Source organism: Gossypium raimondii, unplaced genomic scaffold (assembly GCF_025698545.1).
Source record: "Gossypium raimondii isolate GPD5lz unplaced genomic scaffold, ASM2569854v1 Contig00329, whole genome shotgun sequence".
In the NCBI taxonomy this organism is placed as follows: Eukaryota; Viridiplantae; Streptophyta; class Magnoliopsida; order Malvales; family Malvaceae; genus Gossypium; species Gossypium raimondii.
Window position 1 is genome coordinate 1 of NW_026291429.1, and position 15,894 is coordinate 15,894.

At 42.3% G+C, this 15,894-nt stretch overlaps 18 non-coding genes and 34 pseudogenes across 18 annotated transcripts; all 52 read right to left on the reverse strand.

Annotated features, from left to right (window-relative positions):
* Positions 1-337: 337 nt before the first annotated feature.
* LOC128038905 (5S ribosomal RNA) lies at positions 338-455 on the reverse strand (annotated as a pseudogene).
* A 182-nt stretch (positions 456-637) lies between these two features.
* Positions 638-756, reverse strand: LOC128038938 (5S ribosomal RNA). The gene has a single exon (XR_008193671.1). It is a non-coding gene; the product is annotated as a 5S ribosomal RNA (ribosomal RNA).
* Positions 757-941: 185 nt separating this feature from the next.
* On the reverse strand, positions 942-1,060 carry LOC128038940 (5S ribosomal RNA). The gene has a single exon (XR_008193673.1). It is a non-coding gene; the product is annotated as a 5S ribosomal RNA (ribosomal RNA).
* A 180-nt stretch (positions 1,061-1,240) lies between these two features.
* On the reverse strand, positions 1,241-1,358 carry LOC128038950 (5S ribosomal RNA). The gene has a single exon (XR_008193683.1). It is a non-coding gene; the product is annotated as a 5S ribosomal RNA (ribosomal RNA).
* A 180-nt stretch (positions 1,359-1,538) lies between these two features.
* On the reverse strand, positions 1,539-1,656 carry LOC128038923 (5S ribosomal RNA; annotated as a pseudogene).
* Positions 1,657-1,836: 180 nt separating this feature from the next.
* On the reverse strand, positions 1,837-1,952 carry LOC128038921 (5S ribosomal RNA; annotated as a pseudogene).
* A 181-nt stretch (positions 1,953-2,133) lies between these two features.
* Positions 2,134-2,252, reverse strand: LOC128038935 (5S ribosomal RNA). The gene has a single exon (XR_008193668.1). It is a non-coding gene; the product is annotated as a 5S ribosomal RNA (ribosomal RNA).
* A 179-nt stretch (positions 2,253-2,431) lies between these two features.
* Positions 2,432-2,550, reverse strand: LOC128038924 (5S ribosomal RNA; annotated as a pseudogene).
* A 179-nt stretch (positions 2,551-2,729) lies between these two features.
* On the reverse strand, positions 2,730-2,849 carry LOC128038967 (5S ribosomal RNA; annotated as a pseudogene).
* A 185-nt stretch (positions 2,850-3,034) lies between these two features.
* Positions 3,035-3,154, reverse strand: LOC128038947 (5S ribosomal RNA). The gene has a single exon (XR_008193680.1). It is a non-coding gene; the product is annotated as a 5S ribosomal RNA (ribosomal RNA).
* A 181-nt stretch (positions 3,155-3,335) lies between these two features.
* On the reverse strand, positions 3,336-3,458 carry LOC128038911 (5S ribosomal RNA; annotated as a pseudogene).
* Positions 3,459-3,641: 183 nt separating this feature from the next.
* LOC128038918 (5S ribosomal RNA) lies at positions 3,642-3,760 on the reverse strand. The gene has a single exon (XR_008193666.1). It is a non-coding gene; the product is annotated as a 5S ribosomal RNA (ribosomal RNA).
* A 184-nt stretch (positions 3,761-3,944) lies between these two features.
* On the reverse strand, positions 3,945-4,062 carry LOC128038897 (5S ribosomal RNA; annotated as a pseudogene).
* A 178-nt stretch (positions 4,063-4,240) lies between these two features.
* Positions 4,241-4,357, reverse strand: LOC128038927 (5S ribosomal RNA; annotated as a pseudogene).
* A 179-nt stretch (positions 4,358-4,536) lies between these two features.
* On the reverse strand, positions 4,537-4,655 carry LOC128038909 (5S ribosomal RNA; annotated as a pseudogene).
* Positions 4,656-4,832: 177 nt separating this feature from the next.
* LOC128038925 (5S ribosomal RNA) lies at positions 4,833-4,949 on the reverse strand (annotated as a pseudogene).
* A 177-nt stretch (positions 4,950-5,126) lies between these two features.
* Positions 5,127-5,244, reverse strand: LOC128038894 (5S ribosomal RNA; annotated as a pseudogene).
* A 179-nt stretch (positions 5,245-5,423) lies between these two features.
* Positions 5,424-5,541, reverse strand: LOC128038975 (5S ribosomal RNA; annotated as a pseudogene).
* Positions 5,542-5,719: 178 nt separating this feature from the next.
* On the reverse strand, positions 5,720-5,836 carry LOC128038948 (5S ribosomal RNA). The gene has a single exon (XR_008193681.1). It is a non-coding gene; the product is annotated as a 5S ribosomal RNA (ribosomal RNA).
* Positions 5,837-6,019: 183 nt separating this feature from the next.
* LOC128038943 (5S ribosomal RNA) lies at positions 6,020-6,139 on the reverse strand. The gene has a single exon (XR_008193676.1). It is a non-coding gene; the product is annotated as a 5S ribosomal RNA (ribosomal RNA).
* Positions 6,140-6,319: 180 nt separating this feature from the next.
* LOC128038976 (5S ribosomal RNA) lies at positions 6,320-6,437 on the reverse strand (annotated as a pseudogene).
* Positions 6,438-6,617: 180 nt separating this feature from the next.
* Positions 6,618-6,735, reverse strand: LOC128038960 (5S ribosomal RNA; annotated as a pseudogene).
* Positions 6,736-6,914: 179 nt separating this feature from the next.
* LOC128038914 (5S ribosomal RNA) lies at positions 6,915-7,031 on the reverse strand (annotated as a pseudogene).
* A 178-nt stretch (positions 7,032-7,209) lies between these two features.
* LOC128038906 (5S ribosomal RNA) lies at positions 7,210-7,326 on the reverse strand (annotated as a pseudogene).
* A 183-nt stretch (positions 7,327-7,509) lies between these two features.
* LOC128038890 (5S ribosomal RNA) lies at positions 7,510-7,628 on the reverse strand. The gene has a single exon (XR_008193663.1). It is a non-coding gene; the product is annotated as a 5S ribosomal RNA (ribosomal RNA).
* Positions 7,629-7,809: 181 nt separating this feature from the next.
* Positions 7,810-7,931, reverse strand: LOC128038919 (5S ribosomal RNA; annotated as a pseudogene).
* A 184-nt stretch (positions 7,932-8,115) lies between these two features.
* On the reverse strand, positions 8,116-8,234 carry LOC128038965 (5S ribosomal RNA; annotated as a pseudogene).
* A 180-nt stretch (positions 8,235-8,414) lies between these two features.
* LOC128038922 (5S ribosomal RNA) lies at positions 8,415-8,531 on the reverse strand (annotated as a pseudogene).
* A 177-nt stretch (positions 8,532-8,708) lies between these two features.
* LOC128038916 (5S ribosomal RNA) lies at positions 8,709-8,825 on the reverse strand (annotated as a pseudogene).
* Positions 8,826-9,005: 180 nt separating this feature from the next.
* On the reverse strand, positions 9,006-9,123 carry LOC128038977 (5S ribosomal RNA; annotated as a pseudogene).
* Positions 9,124-9,305: 182 nt separating this feature from the next.
* LOC128038944 (5S ribosomal RNA) lies at positions 9,306-9,424 on the reverse strand. The gene has a single exon (XR_008193677.1). It is a non-coding gene; the product is annotated as a 5S ribosomal RNA (ribosomal RNA).
* A 185-nt stretch (positions 9,425-9,609) lies between these two features.
* Positions 9,610-9,728, reverse strand: LOC128038963 (5S ribosomal RNA). The gene has a single exon (XR_008193693.1). It is a non-coding gene; the product is annotated as a 5S ribosomal RNA (ribosomal RNA).
* Positions 9,729-9,909: 181 nt separating this feature from the next.
* On the reverse strand, positions 9,910-10,028 carry LOC128038957 (5S ribosomal RNA). The gene has a single exon (XR_008193690.1). It is a non-coding gene; the product is annotated as a 5S ribosomal RNA (ribosomal RNA).
* Positions 10,029-10,213: 185 nt separating this feature from the next.
* LOC128038952 (5S ribosomal RNA) lies at positions 10,214-10,332 on the reverse strand. Its single transcript, XR_008193685.1, has one exon. It is a non-coding gene; the product is annotated as a 5S ribosomal RNA (ribosomal RNA).
* Positions 10,333-10,514: 182 nt separating this feature from the next.
* On the reverse strand, positions 10,515-10,633 carry LOC128038929 (5S ribosomal RNA). The gene has a single exon (XR_008193667.1). It is a non-coding gene; the product is annotated as a 5S ribosomal RNA (ribosomal RNA).
* A 185-nt stretch (positions 10,634-10,818) lies between these two features.
* Positions 10,819-10,936, reverse strand: LOC128038898 (5S ribosomal RNA; annotated as a pseudogene).
* Positions 10,937-11,118: 182 nt separating this feature from the next.
* On the reverse strand, positions 11,119-11,236 carry LOC128038973 (5S ribosomal RNA; annotated as a pseudogene).
* Positions 11,237-11,415: 179 nt separating this feature from the next.
* On the reverse strand, positions 11,416-11,534 carry LOC128038971 (5S ribosomal RNA; annotated as a pseudogene).
* Positions 11,535-11,715: 181 nt separating this feature from the next.
* LOC128038902 (5S ribosomal RNA) lies at positions 11,716-11,834 on the reverse strand (annotated as a pseudogene).
* Positions 11,835-12,014: 180 nt separating this feature from the next.
* LOC128038978 (5S ribosomal RNA) lies at positions 12,015-12,132 on the reverse strand (annotated as a pseudogene).
* Positions 12,133-12,310: 178 nt separating this feature from the next.
* LOC128038910 (5S ribosomal RNA) lies at positions 12,311-12,428 on the reverse strand (annotated as a pseudogene).
* Positions 12,429-12,611: 183 nt separating this feature from the next.
* Positions 12,612-12,728, reverse strand: LOC128038895 (5S ribosomal RNA; annotated as a pseudogene).
* Positions 12,729-12,909: 181 nt separating this feature from the next.
* On the reverse strand, positions 12,910-13,026 carry LOC128038903 (5S ribosomal RNA; annotated as a pseudogene).
* Positions 13,027-13,204: 178 nt separating this feature from the next.
* Positions 13,205-13,322, reverse strand: LOC128038979 (5S ribosomal RNA; annotated as a pseudogene).
* Positions 13,323-13,501: 179 nt separating this feature from the next.
* On the reverse strand, positions 13,502-13,619 carry LOC128038891 (5S ribosomal RNA; annotated as a pseudogene).
* Positions 13,620-13,797: 178 nt separating this feature from the next.
* On the reverse strand, positions 13,798-13,916 carry LOC128038907 (5S ribosomal RNA). The gene has a single exon (XR_008193665.1). It is a non-coding gene; the product is annotated as a 5S ribosomal RNA (ribosomal RNA).
* A 185-nt stretch (positions 13,917-14,101) lies between these two features.
* LOC128038920 (5S ribosomal RNA) lies at positions 14,102-14,224 on the reverse strand (annotated as a pseudogene).
* Positions 14,225-14,404: 180 nt separating this feature from the next.
* Positions 14,405-14,524, reverse strand: LOC128038951 (5S ribosomal RNA). The gene has a single exon (XR_008193684.1). It is a non-coding gene; the product is annotated as a 5S ribosomal RNA (ribosomal RNA).
* Positions 14,525-14,703: 179 nt separating this feature from the next.
* On the reverse strand, positions 14,704-14,821 carry LOC128038892 (5S ribosomal RNA; annotated as a pseudogene).
* Positions 14,822-15,001: 180 nt separating this feature from the next.
* Positions 15,002-15,119, reverse strand: LOC128038931 (5S ribosomal RNA; annotated as a pseudogene).
* A 181-nt stretch (positions 15,120-15,300) lies between these two features.
* LOC128038954 (5S ribosomal RNA) lies at positions 15,301-15,420 on the reverse strand. The gene has a single exon (XR_008193687.1). It is a non-coding gene; the product is annotated as a 5S ribosomal RNA (ribosomal RNA).
* Positions 15,421-15,604: 184 nt separating this feature from the next.
* LOC128038974 (5S ribosomal RNA) lies at positions 15,605-15,723 on the reverse strand. Its single transcript, XR_008193694.1, has one exon. It is a non-coding gene; the product is annotated as a 5S ribosomal RNA (ribosomal RNA).
* Between the last annotated feature and the right edge of the window lie 171 nt (positions 15,724-15,894).

Genomic DNA, 15,894 nt, shown 5'->3' on the forward strand with positions numbered 1-15,894 from the left:
AAAATGCAACTAAAAAAACATTCTATGAAATAAAATGGGAGGGTGCAACACGAGGACTTCCGGAGGTCACCCATCCTAGTACTACTCTCTTAAAAGCGCTTAAGCTGCGGAGTTACGATGGGATCCGGTGCATTAGTCTTTGGTATGATCGCACCCGTCAACTCTTGCGCAATCTATTCATATAAAGGTTGCCCTTATCGCACTTGCGCCTCGAATTTAAATGCAAATTTGACCAAATATCGTTTCAAATTGTTTATTTCACAAAAGCGAAAATAACGAATGAGTTACACCACGTCGAGAAAATGCAACTAAAAAAAATTATATGAAATAAAATGGGAGGGTGCAACACGAGGACTTTCGAGGTCACCCATCCTAGTACTACTCTCGCCCAAGCACGCTTAAGCTGCGGAGTTCTAATGGGATCCGGTGCATTAGTCTTTGGTATGATCGCACCCGTCAACTCTTGCGCAATCTATTCATATAAAGGTTGCCCTGATCGCACTTAGCCTCGAATTTAAATGCAAATTTGATAGAATATCGTTCTAATTATTCATTTCACAAAACGAAAATAACGAATGAGTTACACCATGTCGAGAAAATGCAACTAAAAAAAAACATTCTATGAAATAAAATGGGAGTGGTGCAACACGAGGACTTCCCAGGAGGTCACCCATCCTAGTACTACTCTCGCCCAAGCGCGCTTAGCTGCGGAGTTCTGATGGGATCCGGTGCATTAGTGCTGGTATGATCGCACCCATCAACTCTTGCGCAATCTATTCATATAAAGGCTGCCCCTTATCGCACTTGCGCCTCGAATTTAAATGCAAATTTGACCGAATATCGTTCCAAATTATTTATTTCACAAAACGAAAATAACGAATGAGTTACACCACGTCGAGAAAATGCAACTAAAAAAAAACATTCTATGAAATAAAATGGGAGGGGTGCAACACGAGGACTTCCCACGAGGTCACCCATCCTAGTACTACTCTCGCCCAAGAACGCTTAACTGCGGAGTTCTGGTGGGATCCGGCGCATTAGTGCTGGTATGATCGCACCCGTCAACTTTTTCGCAATCTATTCATTATAAGGCTGCCCCTTATCGCAGTTGCGCCTAGAATTTAAATGCAAATTCGACCAAATATCGTTGCAAATTGTTTATTGCACAAAACGAAAATAACGAATGAGTTACACACGTCGAGAAAATGCAACTAAAAAAAATTATATGAAATAAAATGGGAGGGTGCAACACGAGGACTTCCGGAGGTCACCCATCCTAGTACTACTCTCGCCCAAACACGCTTAGCTGCGGAGTTCTAATGGGATCCGGTGCATTAGTCTTTGGTATGATCGCACCCGTCAACTCTTGCGCAATCTATTCATATAAAGGTTGCCCTTGATCGCACTTGCGCCTCGAATTTAAATGCAAATTTGATAGAATATCGTTCTAATTATTCATTTCACAAAGCGAAAATAACGAATGAGTTACACACGTCGAGAAAATGCAACTAAAAAAACATTCTATGAAATAAAATGGGAGGGTGCAACACGAGGACTTCCGGAGGTCACCCATCCTAGTACTACTCTCGCCAAGCACGCTTAAGCTGCGGAGTTCTAATGGGATCCGGTGCATTAGTCTTTGGTATGATCGCACCAATCAACTCTTGCATAATCTATTCATATAAAGGTTGCCCTTATCGCACTTGCGCCTCGAATTTAAATGCAAATTCGATAGAATATCGTTCTAATTATTTATTTCACAAAGCGAAAATAACGAATGAGTTACACCACGTCGAGAAAATGCAACTAAAAAAACATTCTATGAAATAAAATGGGAGGGTGCAACACGAGGACTTCGGAGGTCACCATCCTAGTACTACTCTCGCCCAAGCACGCTTAGCTGCGGAGTTACGATGGGATCCGGTGCATTAGTCTTTGGTATGATCGCACCCGTCAACTCTTGCGCAATCTATTCATATAAAGGCTGCCCCTTATCGCACTTGCGCCTCGAATTTAAATGCAAATTTGACCAAATATCGTTTCAAATTGTTTATTTCACAAAACGCAAATAAGGAATGAGTTACACCACGTCGAGAAAATGCAACTAAAAAAATTATATGAAATAAAATGGGAGGGGTACAACACGAGGACTTCCCAGGAGGTCACCCATCCTAGTACTACTCTCGCCCAAGCACGCTTAACTGCGGAGTTCTAATGCGATCCGGTGCATTAGTGCTGGTATGATCGCACCCGTCAACTCTTGCAATCTATTCATATAAAGGTTGCCCCTGATCGCACTTGCGCCTCGAATTTAAATGCAAATTTGATAGAATATCGTTTCTAATTATTTATTTCACAAAGCGAAAATAACGAATGAGTTACACACGTCGAGAAAATGCAACTAAAAAAACATTCTATGAAATAAAATGGGAGGGTGCAACACGAGGACTTCCGGAGGTCACCCATCCTAGTACTACTCTCGCCCAAGCACGCTTAAGCTGCGGAGTTACGATGGGATCCGGTGCATTAGTCTTTGGTATGATCGCACCGTCAACTCTTGCGCAATCTATTCATATAAAGGTTGCACCTTATCGCAGTTGCGCCACGAATTTAAATGCAAATTTGACCAAATTTCGTTTCAAATTGTTTATTTCACAAAATGCAAATAACAATTGAGTTACACCACGTCGAGAAAATGCAACAAAAAAAATTATATGAAATAAAATGGGAGGGTGCAACACGAGGACTTCGAGGAGGTCACCCATCCTAGTACTACTCTCGCCCAAGCACGCTTAAGCTGCGGAGTTCTAATGGGATCCGGTGCATTAGTCTTTGGTATGATCGCACCCGTCAACTCTTGCGCAATCTATTCATATAAAGGTTGCCGCTGATCGCACTTGCGCCTCGAATTTAAATGTAAATTAGACCGAATATCGTTCCTAATTATTCATTTCACAAAACGAAAATAACGAATGAGTTACACTACGTCGAGAAAATGCAACTAAAAAAAAACATTCTATGAAATAAAATGGGAGGGGTGCAACACGAGGACTTCCCAGGAGGTCACCCATCCTAGTACTACTCTCGCCCAAGCACGCTTAGCTGCGGAGTTCTGATGGGATCCGGTGCATTAGTCTTTGGTATGATCGCACCAATCAACTCTTGCATAATCTATTCATATAAAGGTGCCCTTATCGCACTTGCGCCTCGAATTTAAATGCAAATTTGACCAAATATCGTTTCAAATTGTTTATTTCACAAAACGCAAATAACGAATGAGTTACACCACGTCGAGAAAATGCAACTAAAAAAAAATTATATGAAATAAAATGGGAGGGGTGCAACACGAGGACTTCCCAGGAGGTCACCCATCCTAGTACTACTCTCGCCCAAGCACGCTTAACCTGCGGAGTTCGATGGGATCCGGTGCATTAGTCTTTGGTATGATGATCGCACCGTCAACTCTTGCGCAATCTATTCATATAAAGGTTGCCCTGATCGCACTTGCGCCTCGAATTTAAATGCAAATTCGACCGAATATCGTTCCTAATTATTCATTTCACAAAACGAAAATAACGAATGAGTTACACTACGTCGAGAAAATGCAACTAAAAAAAAACATTCTATGAAATAAAATGGGAGGGGTGCAACACGAGGACTTCCCAGGAGGTCACCCATCCTAGTACTACTCTCGCCCAAGCACGCTTAACTGCGGAGTTCTAATGGGATCCGGTGCATTAGTGCTGGTATGATCGCACCGTCAACTCTTGCGCAATCTATTCATATAAAGGTTCCCCCTGATCGCACTTGCGCCTCGAATTTAAATGCAAATTCGACCGAATATCGTTCCAGATTATTTATTTCACAAAACGAAAATAACGAATGAGTTACACCACGTCGAGAAAATGCAACTAAAAAAAAACATTCTATGAAATAAAATGGGAGGGGTGCAACACGAGGACTTCCGGAGGTCACCCATCCTAGTACTACTCTCGCCCAAGCACGCTTAGCTGCGGAGTTACGATGGGATCCGGTGCATTAGTCTTTGGTATGATCGCACCAAATCAACTCTTGCGCAATCTATTCATATAAAGGTTGCCCTTATCGCACTTGCGCCTCGAATTTAAATGCAAATTTGACCAAATATCGTTTCAAATTGTTTATTTCACAAAGCAAATAACGAATGAGTTACACCACGTCGAGAAAATGCAACTAAAAAAATTATATGAAATAAAATGGGAGGGTGCAACACGAGGACTTCGGAGGTCACCATCCTAGTACTACTCTCGCCCAACTTGCGCTTAGCTGCGGAGTTCTAATGCGATCCGGTGCATTAGTCTTTGGTATGATCGCACCCGTCAACTCTTGCGCAATCTATTCATATAAAGGTTGCCCTGATCGCACTTAGCCTCGAATTTAAATGCAAATTCGATAGAATATCGTTCTAATTATTTATTTCACAAAGCGAAAATAACGAATGAGTTACACCACGTCGAGAAAATGCAACTAAAAAAACATTCTATGAAATAAAATGGGAGGGTGCAACACGAGGACTTCGAGGAGGTCACCCATCCTAGTACTACTCTCGCCCAAGCACGCTTAGCTGCGGAGTTACGATGGGATCCGGTGCATTAGTCTTTGGTATGATCGCACAAATCAACTCTTGCAATCTATTCATATAAAGGTTGCCCTTATCGCACTTGCGCCTCGAATTTAAATGCAAATTTGACCAAATATCGTTTCAAAATGTTTATTTCACAAAACTCAAATAACGAATGAGTTACACCACGTCGAGAAAATGCAACTAAAAAAATTATATGAAATAAAATGGGAGGGTGCAACACGAGGACTTCGGAGGTCACCATCCTAGTACTACTCTCGCCCAAGCACGCTTAAGCTGCGGAGTTCTAATGCGATCCGGTGCATTAGTCTTTGGTATGATCGCACCCGTCAACTCTTGCAATCTATTCATATAAAGGTTGCCCTGATCGCACTTAGCCTCGAATTTAAATGCAAATTGAATAGAATATCGTTCTAATTATTCATTTCACAAAGCGAAAATAACGAATGAGTTACACCACGTCGAGAAAATGCAACTAAAAAAACATTCTATGAAATAAAATGGGAGGGTGCAACACGAGGACTTCCGGAGGTCACCCATCCTAGTACTACTCTCGCCCAAACACGCTTAGCTGCGGAGTTACGATGGGATCCGGTGCATTAGTCTTTGGTATGATCGCACCGTCAACTCTTGCGCAATCTATTCATATAAAGGTTGCCCTTATCGCACTTGCGCCTCGAATTTAAATGCAAATTTGACCGAATATCGTTTCAATTATTTATTTCACAAAGCGAAAATAACGAATGAGTTACACCACGTCGAGAAAATGCAACTAAAAAAACATTCTATGAAATAAAATGGGAGGGTGCAACACGAGGACTTCCGGAGGTCACCCATCCTAGTACTACTCTCGCCCAAGCACGCTTAGCTGCGGAGTTACGATGGGATCCGGTGCATTAGTCTTTGGTATGATCGCACCCGTCAACTCTTGCGCAATCTATTCATATAAAGGTTGCCCTTATCGCACTGCGCCTCGAATTTAAATGCAAATTTGACCAAATATCGTTTCAAATTGTTTATTTCACAAAGCGAAAATAACGAATGAGTTACACCACGTCGAGAAAATGCAACTAAAAAAATTATATGAAATAAAATGGGAGGGTGCAACACGAGGACTTCCGGAGGTCACCCATCCTAGTGCTACTCTCGCCCAAGCACGCTTAACTGCGGAGTTCTGATGGGATCCGGTGCATTAGTGCTGGTATGATCGCACCTGTTAACTCTTGCGCAATCTATTCATATAAAGGTTGCCCCTGATCGCACTTGCGCCTCGAATTTAAATGCAAATTTGACCGAAAATCGTTCCTAATTATTCATTCCACAAAACGAAAATAACGAATGAGTTACACCACGTCGAGAAAATGCAACTAAAAAAAAATTATATGAAATAAAATGGGAGGGGTGCAACACGAGGACTTCCCAGGAGGTCACCCATCCTAGTACTACTCTCGCCCAAGCACGCTTAACTGCGGAGTTCTGATGGGATCCGGTGCATTAGTCTTTGGTATGATCGCACCCGTCAACTCTTGCGCAATCTATTCATATAAAGGTTGCCCCGATCGCACTTGCGCCTCGAATTTAAATGCAAATTCGATAGAATATCGTTCTAATTATTTATTTCACAAAGCGAAAATAACGAATGAGTTACACCACGTCGAGAAAATGCAACTAAAAAAACATTCTATGAAATAAAATGGGAGGGTGCAACACGAGGACTTCCGGAGGTCACCCATCCTAGTACTACTCTCGCCCAAGCACGCTTAGCTGCGGAGTTACGATGGGATCCGGTGCATTAGTCTTTGGTATGATCGCACCCGTCAACTCTTGCGCAATCTATTCATATAAAGGTTGCCCTTATCGCACTTGCGCCTCGAATTTAAATGCAAATTTGACCAAATATCGTTTCAAATTGTTTATTTCACAAAAGCATAAATAACGAATGAGTTACACCACGTCGAGAAAATGCAACTAAAAAAATTATATGAAATAAAATGGGAGGGTGCAACACGAGGACTTCCGGAGGTCACCCATCCTAGTACTACTCTCGCCCAAGCACGCTTAGCTGCGGAGTTCTAATGCGATCCGGTGCATTAGTCTTTGGTATGATCGCACCCGTCAACTCTTGCGCAATCTATTCATATAAAGGTTGCCCACGATCGCACTTGCGCCTCGAATTTAAATGCAAATCGATAGAATATCGTTCTAATTATTCATTTCACAAAGCGAAAATAACGAATGAGTTACACACGTCGAGAAAATGCAACTAAAAAAACATTCTATGAAATAAAATGGGAGGGTGCAACACGAGGACTTCGGAGGTCACCCATCCTAGTACTACTCTCGCCCAAGCACGCTTAGCTGCGGAGTTACGATGGGATCCGGTGCATTAGTCTTTGGTATGATCGCACCGTCAACTCTTGCGCAATCTATTCATATAAAGGTGCCCTTATCGCACTTGCGCCTCGAATTTAAATGCAAATTTGACCAAATATCGTTTCAAATTGTTTATTTCACAAAACGCAAATAAGGAATGAGTTACACCACGTCGAGAAAATGCAACTAAAAAAATTATATGAAATAAAATGGGAGGGGTACAACACGAGGACTTCCGGAGGTCACCATCCTAGTACTACTCTCGCCCAAGCACGCTTAGCTGCGGAGTTCTAATGCGATCCGGTGCATTAGTCTTTGGTATGATCGCACCCGTCAACTCTTGCGCAATCTATTCATATAAAGGTTGCCCCTGATCGCACTTGCGCCTCGAATTTAAATGCAAATTCGACCGAATATCGTTCCTAATTATTCATTTCACAAAACGAAAATAACGAATGAGTTACACTACGTCGAGAAAAGGCAACTAAAAAAACATTCTATGAAATAAAATGGGAGGGGTGCAACACGAGGACTTCCCAGGAGGTCACCCATCCTAGTACTACTCTCGCCCAAGCACGCTTAACTGCGGAGTTCTGATGGGATCCGGTGCATTAGTGCTGGTATGATCGCACCCGTCAACTCTTGCGCAATCTATTCATATAAAGGCTGCCCCTTATCGCACTTGCGCCTCGAATTTAAATGCAAATTTGACCAAATATCGTTTCAAATTGTTTATTTCACAAAACGCAAATAAGGAATGAGTTACACCACGTCGAGAAAATGCAACTAAAAAAATTATATGAAATAAAATGGGAGGGGTACAACACGAGGACTTCCCAGGAGGTCACCCATCCTAGTACTACTCTCTAAGCCAAGCACGCTTAGCTGCGGAGTTCTAATGCGATCCGGTGCATTAGTCTTTGGTATGATCGCACCGTCAACTCTTGCGCAATCTATTCATATAAAGGTTGCCGCTGATCGCACTTGCGCCTCGAATTTAAATGCAAATTCGAACGAATATCGTTCCTAATTATTCATTTCACAAAACGAAAATAACGAATGAGTTACACTACGTCGAGAAAAGGCAACTAAAAAAAAACATTCTATGAAATAAAATGGGAGGGGTGCAACACGAGGACTTCCCGGAGGTCACCCATCCTAGTACTACTCTCGCCCAAGCACGCTTAGCTGCGGAGTTACGATGGGATCCGGTGCATTAGTCTTTGGTATGATCGCACCCGTCAACTCTTGCGCAATCTATTCATATAAAGGTTGCCCTTATCGCACTTGCGCCTCGAATTTAAATGCAAATTTGACCAAATATCGTTTCAATTATTTATTTCACAAAAGCGAAAATAACGAATGAGTTACACCACGTCGAGAAAATGCAACTAAAAAAAATTATATGAAATAAAATGGGAGGGTGCAACACGAGGACTTCCGGAGGTCACCATCCTAGTACTACTCTCGCCCAAGCACGCTTAGCTGCGGAGTTACGATGGGATCCGGTGCATTAGTCTTTGGTATGATCGCACCGTCAACTCTTGCAATCTATTCATATAAAGGTTGCCCTTATCGCACTTGCGCCTCGAATTTAAATGCAAATTTGACCAAATATCGTTTCAAATTATTTATTTCACAAAGCGAAAATAACGAATGAGTTACACCACGTCGAGAAAATGCAACTAAAAAAAATTATATGAAATAAAATGGGAGGGTGCAACACGAGGACTTCCGGAGGTCACCCATCCTAGTACTACTCTCGCCCAAGCACGCTTAGCTGCGGAGTTCGATGGGATCCGGTGCATTAGTCTTTGGTATGATCGCTTTTGCCGTCAACTCTTGCAATCTATTCATATAAAGGTTGCCCCGATCGCACTGCGCCTCGAATTTAAATGCAAATTCGATAGAATATCGTTCTAATTATTCATTTCACAAAGCGAAAATAACGAATGAGTTACACCACGTCGAGAAAATGCAACTAAAAAAACATTCTATGAAATAAAATGGGAGGGTGCAACACGAGGACTTCCGGAGGTCACCCATCCTAGTACTACTCTCGCCCAAGCACGCTTAGCTGCGGAGTTACGATGGGATCCGGTGCATTAGTCTTTGGTATGATCGCACCCGTCAACTCTTGCGCAATCTATTCATATAAAGGCTGCCCCTTATCGCACTTGCGCCTCGAATTTAAATGCAAATTTGACCAAATATCGTTTCAAATTGTTTGTTTCACAAAACGCAAATAAGGAATGAGTTACACCACGTCGAGAAAATGCAACTAAAAAAAAATTATATGAAATAAAATGGGAGGGTGCAACACGAGGACTTCCCAGGAGGTCACCCATCCTAGTACTACTCTCGCCCAAGCACGCTTAATTGCGGAGTTCTAATGCGATCCGGTGCATTACTGCTGGTATGATCGCACCCGTCAACTCTTGCGCAATCTATTCATATAAAGGTTCCCCCTGATCGCACTTGCGCCTCGAATTTAAATGCAAATTCGACCGAATATCGTTCCAGATTATTTATTTCACAAAACGAAAATAACGAATGAGTTACACCATGTCGAGAAAATGCAACTAAAAAAAAACATTCTATGAAATAAAATGGGAGGGGTGCAACACGAGGACTTCCCAGGAGGTCACCCATCCTAGTACTACTCTCGCCCAAGCACGCTTAGCTGCGGAGTTCTGATGGGATCCGGTGCATTAGTGCTGGTATGATCGCACCCGTCAACTCTTGCGCAATCTATTCATATAAAGGCTGCCCTTATCGCACTTGCGCCTCGAATTTAAATGCAAATTTGACCAAATATCGTTTCAAATTGTTTATTTCACAAAACTCAAATAACGAATGAGTTACACCACGTCGAGAAAATGCAACTAAAAAAAATTATATGAAATAAAATGGGAGGGGTGCAACACGAGGACTTCCGGAGGTCACCCATCCTAGTACTACTCTCGCCCAAAGCACGCTTAACTGCGGAGTTCTAATGCGATCCGGTGCATTAGTCTTTGGTATGATCGCACCCGTCAACTCTTGCGCAATCTATTCATATAAAGGTTGCCCCTGATCGCACTTGCGCCTCGAATTTAAATGCAAATTCGAACGAATATCGTTCCTAATTATTCATTTCACAAAACGAAAATAACGAATGAGTTACACTACGTCGAGAAAAGGCAACTAAAAAAAAACATTCTATGAAATAAAATGGGAGGGGTGCAACACGAGGACTTCCCAGGAGGTCACCCATCCTAGTACTACTCTCGCCCAAGCACGCTTAACTGCGGAGTTCTGATGGGATCCGGTGTATTAGTGCTGGTATGATCGCACCCGTCAACTCTTGCGCAATCTATTCATATAATGGCTGCCCCTTATCGCTGTTGCGCCTCGAATTTAAATGCAAATTTGACCAAATATCGTTTCAAATTGTTTATTTCACAAAACTCAAATAACGAATGAGTTACACCACGTCGAGAAAATGCAACTAAAAAAAATTATATGAAATAAAATGGGAAGGGTGCAACACGAGGACTTCCCAGGAGGTCACCCATCCTAGTACTACTCTCGCCCAAGCACGCTTAACTGCGGAGTTCTAATGCGATCCGGTGCATTAGTGCTGGTATGATCGCACCCGTCAACTCTTGCGCAATCTATTCATATAAAGGTTGCCGCTGATCGCACTTGCGCCTCGAATTTAAATGCAAATTCGACCGAATATCGTTCCTAATTATTCATTTCACAAAACGAAAATAACGAATGAGTTACACTACGTCGAGAAAATGCAACTAAAAAAAAACATTCTATGAAATAAAATGGGAGGGGTGCAACACGAGGACTTCCCAGGAGGTCACCCATCCTAGTACTACTCTCGCAAGCACGCTTAGCTGCGGAGTTACGATGGGATCCGGTGCATTAGTCTTTGGTATGATCGCACCCGTCAACTCTTGCGCAATCTATTCATATAAAGGTTGCCCTTATCGCACTTGCGCCTCGAATTTAAATGCAAATTTGACCAAATATCGTTTCAAATTTTTTATTTCACAAAACGAAAATAACGAATGAGTTACACCACGTCGAGAAAATGCAACTAAAAAAAAATTATATGAAATAAAATGGGAGGGGTGCAACACGAGGACTTCCGGAGGTCACCCATCCTAGTACTACTCTCGCCCAAACACGCTTAGCTGCGGAGTTACGATGGGATCCGGTGCATTAGTCTTTGGTATGATCGCACCGTCAACTCTTGCGCAATCTATTCATATAAAGGTTGCCCCTTATCGCACTTGCGCCTCGAATTTAAATGCAAATTTGACCAAATATCGTTTCAAATTATTTATTTCACAAAACGAAAATAACGAATGAGTTACACCACGTCGAGAAAATGCAACTAAAAAAATTATATGAAATAAAATGGGAGGGTGCAACACGAGGACTTCGAGGAGGTCACCCATCCTAGTACTACTCTCGCCCAAGCACGCTTAGCTGCGGAGTTACGATGGGATCCGGTGCATTAGTCTTTGGTATGATCGCACCCGTCAACTCTTGCGCAATCTATTCATATAAAGGTTGCCGCTGATCGCACTTGCGCCTCGAATTTAAATGCAAATTCGATAGAATATCGTTCTAATTATTCATTTCACAAAGCGAAAATAACGAATGAGTTACACCACGTCGAGAAAATGCAACTAAAAAAACATTCTATGAAATAAAATGGGAGGGTGCAACACGAGGACTTCGAGGAGGTCACCCATCCTAGTACTACTCTCGCCCAAGCACGCTTAGCTGCGGAGTTACGATGGGATCCGGTGCATTAGTCTTTGGTATGATCGCACCGTCAACTCTTGCGCAATCTATTCATATAAAGGTTGCCCCTTATCGCACTTGCGCCTCGAATTTAAATGCAAATTGACCAAATATCGTTTCAAATTATTTATTTCACAAAGCGAAAATAACGAATGAGTTACACCACGTCGAGAAAATGCAACTAAAAAAACATTCTATGAAATAAAATGGGAGGGTGCAACACGAGGACTTCCGGAGGTCACCCATCCTAGTACTACTCTCGCCCAAGCACGCTTAGCTGCGGAGTTACGATGGGATCCGGTGCATTAGTCTTTGGTATGATCGCACCCGTCAACTCTTGCGCAATCTATTCATATAAAGGTTGCCCTTATCGCACTTAGCCTCGAATTTAAATGCAAATTTGACCAAATATCGTTTCAAATTGTTTATTTCACAAAGCGAAAATAACGAATGAGTTACACCACGTCGAGAAAATGCAACTAAAAAAATTATATGAAATAAAATGGGAGGGTGCAACACGAGGACTTCCGGAGGTCACCATCCTAGTACTACTCTCGCCCAAGCACGCTTAAGCTGCGGAGTTCTAATGGGATCCGGTGCATTAGTCTTTGGTATGATCGCACCCGTCAACTCTTGCGCAATCTATTCATATAAAGGTTGCCCTGATCGCACTTGCGCCTCGAATTTAAATGCAAATTCGATAGAATATCGTTCTAATTATTCATTTCACAAAACGAAAATAACGAATGAGTTACACTACGTCGAGAAAAGGCAACTAAAAAAAAACATTCTATGAAATAAAATGGGAGGGGTGCAACACGAGGACTTCCGAGGTCACCCATCCTAGTACTACTCTCGCCCAAGCACGCTTAGCTGCGGAGTTACGATGGGATCCGGTGCATTAGTCTTTGGTATGATCGCACCCGTCAACTCTTGCGCAATCTATTCATATAAAAGGTTGCCCTTATCGCACTTGCGCCTCGAATTTAAATGCAAATTTGACCAAATATCGTTTCAAATTGTTTATTTCACAAAACGAAAATAACGAATGAGTTACACCACGTCGAGAAAATGCAACTAAAAAAAATTATATGAAATAAAATGGGAGGGTGCAACACGAGGACTTCGGAGGTCACCCATCCTAGTACTACTCTCGCCCAAGCACGCTTAGCTGCGGAGTTACGATGGGATCCGGTGCATTAGTCTTTGGTATGATCGCACCCGTCAACTCTTGCAATCTATTCATATAAAGGTTGCCCTTATCGCACTTGCGCCTCGAATTTAAATGCAAATTTGACCAAATATCGTTTCTAATTATTTATTTCACAAAGCGAAAATAACGAATGAGTTACACACGTCGAGAAAATGCAACTAAAAAAACATTCTATGAAATAAAATGGGAGGGTGCAACACGAGGACTTCCGGAGGTCACCCATCCTAGTACTACTCTCGCCCAAGCACGCTTAGCTGCGGAGTTACGATGGGATCCGGTGCATTAGTCTTTGGTATGATCGCACCCGTCAACTCTTGCGCAATCTATTCATATAAAGGTTGCCCTTATCGCACTTAGCCTCGAATTTAAATGCAAATTTGATAGAATATCGTTCTAATTATTTATTTCACAAAGCGAAAATAACGAATGAGTTACACCACGTCGAGAAAATGCAACTAAAAAAACATTCTATGAAATAAAATGGGAGGGTGCAACACGAGGACTTCCGGAGGTCACCCATCCTAGTACTACTCTCGCCCAAGCACGCTTAGCTGCGGAGTTACGATGGGATCCGGTGCATTAGTCTTTGGTATGATCGCACCCGTCAACTCTTGCAATCTATTCATATAAAGGTTGCCCTTATCGCACTTGCGCCTCGAATTTAAATGCAAATTTGACCAAATATCGTTTCAAATTGTTTATTTCACAAAGCAAAATAAGGAATGAGTTACACCACGTCGAGAAAATGCAACTAAAAAAAATTATATGAAATAAAATGGGAGGGGTGCAACACGAGGACTTCCCAGGAGGTCACCCATCCTAGTACTACTCTCGCCCAAGCACGCTTAACTGCGGAGTTCTAATGCGATCCGGTGCATTAGTGCTGGTATGATCGCACCCGTCAACTCTTGCGCAATCTATTCATATAAAGGTTGCCGCTGATCGCACTTGCGCCTCGAATTTAAATGCAAATTCGACCGAATATCGTTCCTAATTATTCATTTCACAAAACGAAAATAACGAATGAGTTACACTACGTCGAGAAAATGCAACTAAAAAAAAACATTCTATGAAATAAAATGGGAGGGGTGCAACACGAGGACTTCCCAGGAGGTCACCCATCCTAGTACTACTCTCGCCCAAGCACGCTTAAGCTGCGGAGTTACGATGGGATCCGGTGCATTAGTCTTTGGTATGATCTTGCACCGTCAACTCTTGCGCAATCTATTCATATAAAGGCTGCCCCTTATCGCACTTGCGCCTCGAATTTAAATGCAAATTTGACCAAATATCGTTTCAAATTGTTTATTTCACAAAACGCAAATAAGGAATGAGTTACACCACGTCGAGAAAATGCAACTAAAAAAATTATATGAAATAAAATGGGAGGGGTGCAACACGAGGACTTCCCAGGAGGTCACCCATCCTAGTACTACTCTCGCCCAAGCACGCTTAACTGCGGAGTTCTAATGCGATCCGGTGCATTAGTCTTTGGTATGATCGCACCGTCAACTCTTGCGCAATCTATTCATATAAAGGTTGCCCTGATCGCACTTGCGCCTCGAATTTAAATGCAAATTCGATAGAATATCGTTCTAATTATTCATTTCACAAAGCGAAAATAACGAATGAGTTACACCACGTCGAGAAAATGCAACTAAAAAAACATTCTATGAAATAAAATGGGAGGGTGCAACACGAGGACTTCCGGAGGTCACCCATCCTAGTACTACTCTCGCCCAAGCACGCTTAGCTGCGGAGTTACGATGGGATCCGGTGCATTAGTCTTTGGTATGATCGCACCCGTCAACTCTTGCGCAATCTATTCATATAAAGGTTGCCCTTATCGCACTTGCGCCTCGAATTTAAATGCAAATTTGACCAAATATCGTTTCAAATTGTTTATTTCACAAAAGCATAAATAACGAATGAGTTACACCACGTCGAGAAAATGCAACTAAAAAAATTATATGAAATAAAATGGGAGGGTGCAACACGAGGACTTCGGAGGTCACCCATCCTAGTACTACTCTCGCCCAAGCACGCTTAAGCTGCGGAGTTACGATGGGATCCGGTGCATTAGTCTTTGGTATGATCGCACCGTCAACTCTTGCGCAATCTATTCATATAAAGGTTGCCCTGATCGCACTTGCGCCTCGAATTTAAATGCAAATTCGACCGAATATCGTTCCTAATTATTCATTTCACAAAACGAAAATAACGAATGAGTTACACTACGTCGAGAAAATGCAACTAAAAAAACATTCTATGAAATAAAATGGGAGGGGTGCAACACGAGGACTTCCCAGGAGGTCACCCATCCTAGTACTACTCTCGCCCAAGCACGCTTAACTGCGGAGTTACGATGGGATCCGGTGCATTAGTCTTTGGTATGATCGCACCCGTCAACTCTTGCGCAATCTATTCATATAAAGGTTGCCCCTTATCGCACTTGCGCCTCGAATTTAAATGCAAATTCGACCGAATATCGTTCCAGATTATTTATTTCACAAAACGAAAATAACGAATGAGTTACACCACGTCGAGAAAATGCAACTAAAAAAAACATTCTATGAAATAAAATGGGAGGGGTGCAACACGAGGACTTCCCAGGAGGTCACCCATCCTAGTACTACTCTCGCCCAAGCACGCTTAGCTGCGGAGTTCTGATGGGATCCGGTGCATTAGTGCTGGTATGATCGCACCCGTCAACTCTTGCGCAATCTATTCATATAAAGGCTGCCCCTTATCGCACTTGCGCCTCGAATTTAAATGCAAATTTGACCAAATATCGTTTCAAATTGTTTATTTCACAAAACGCAAATAAGGAATGAGTTACACCACGTCGAGAAAATGCAACTAAAAAAAATTATATGAA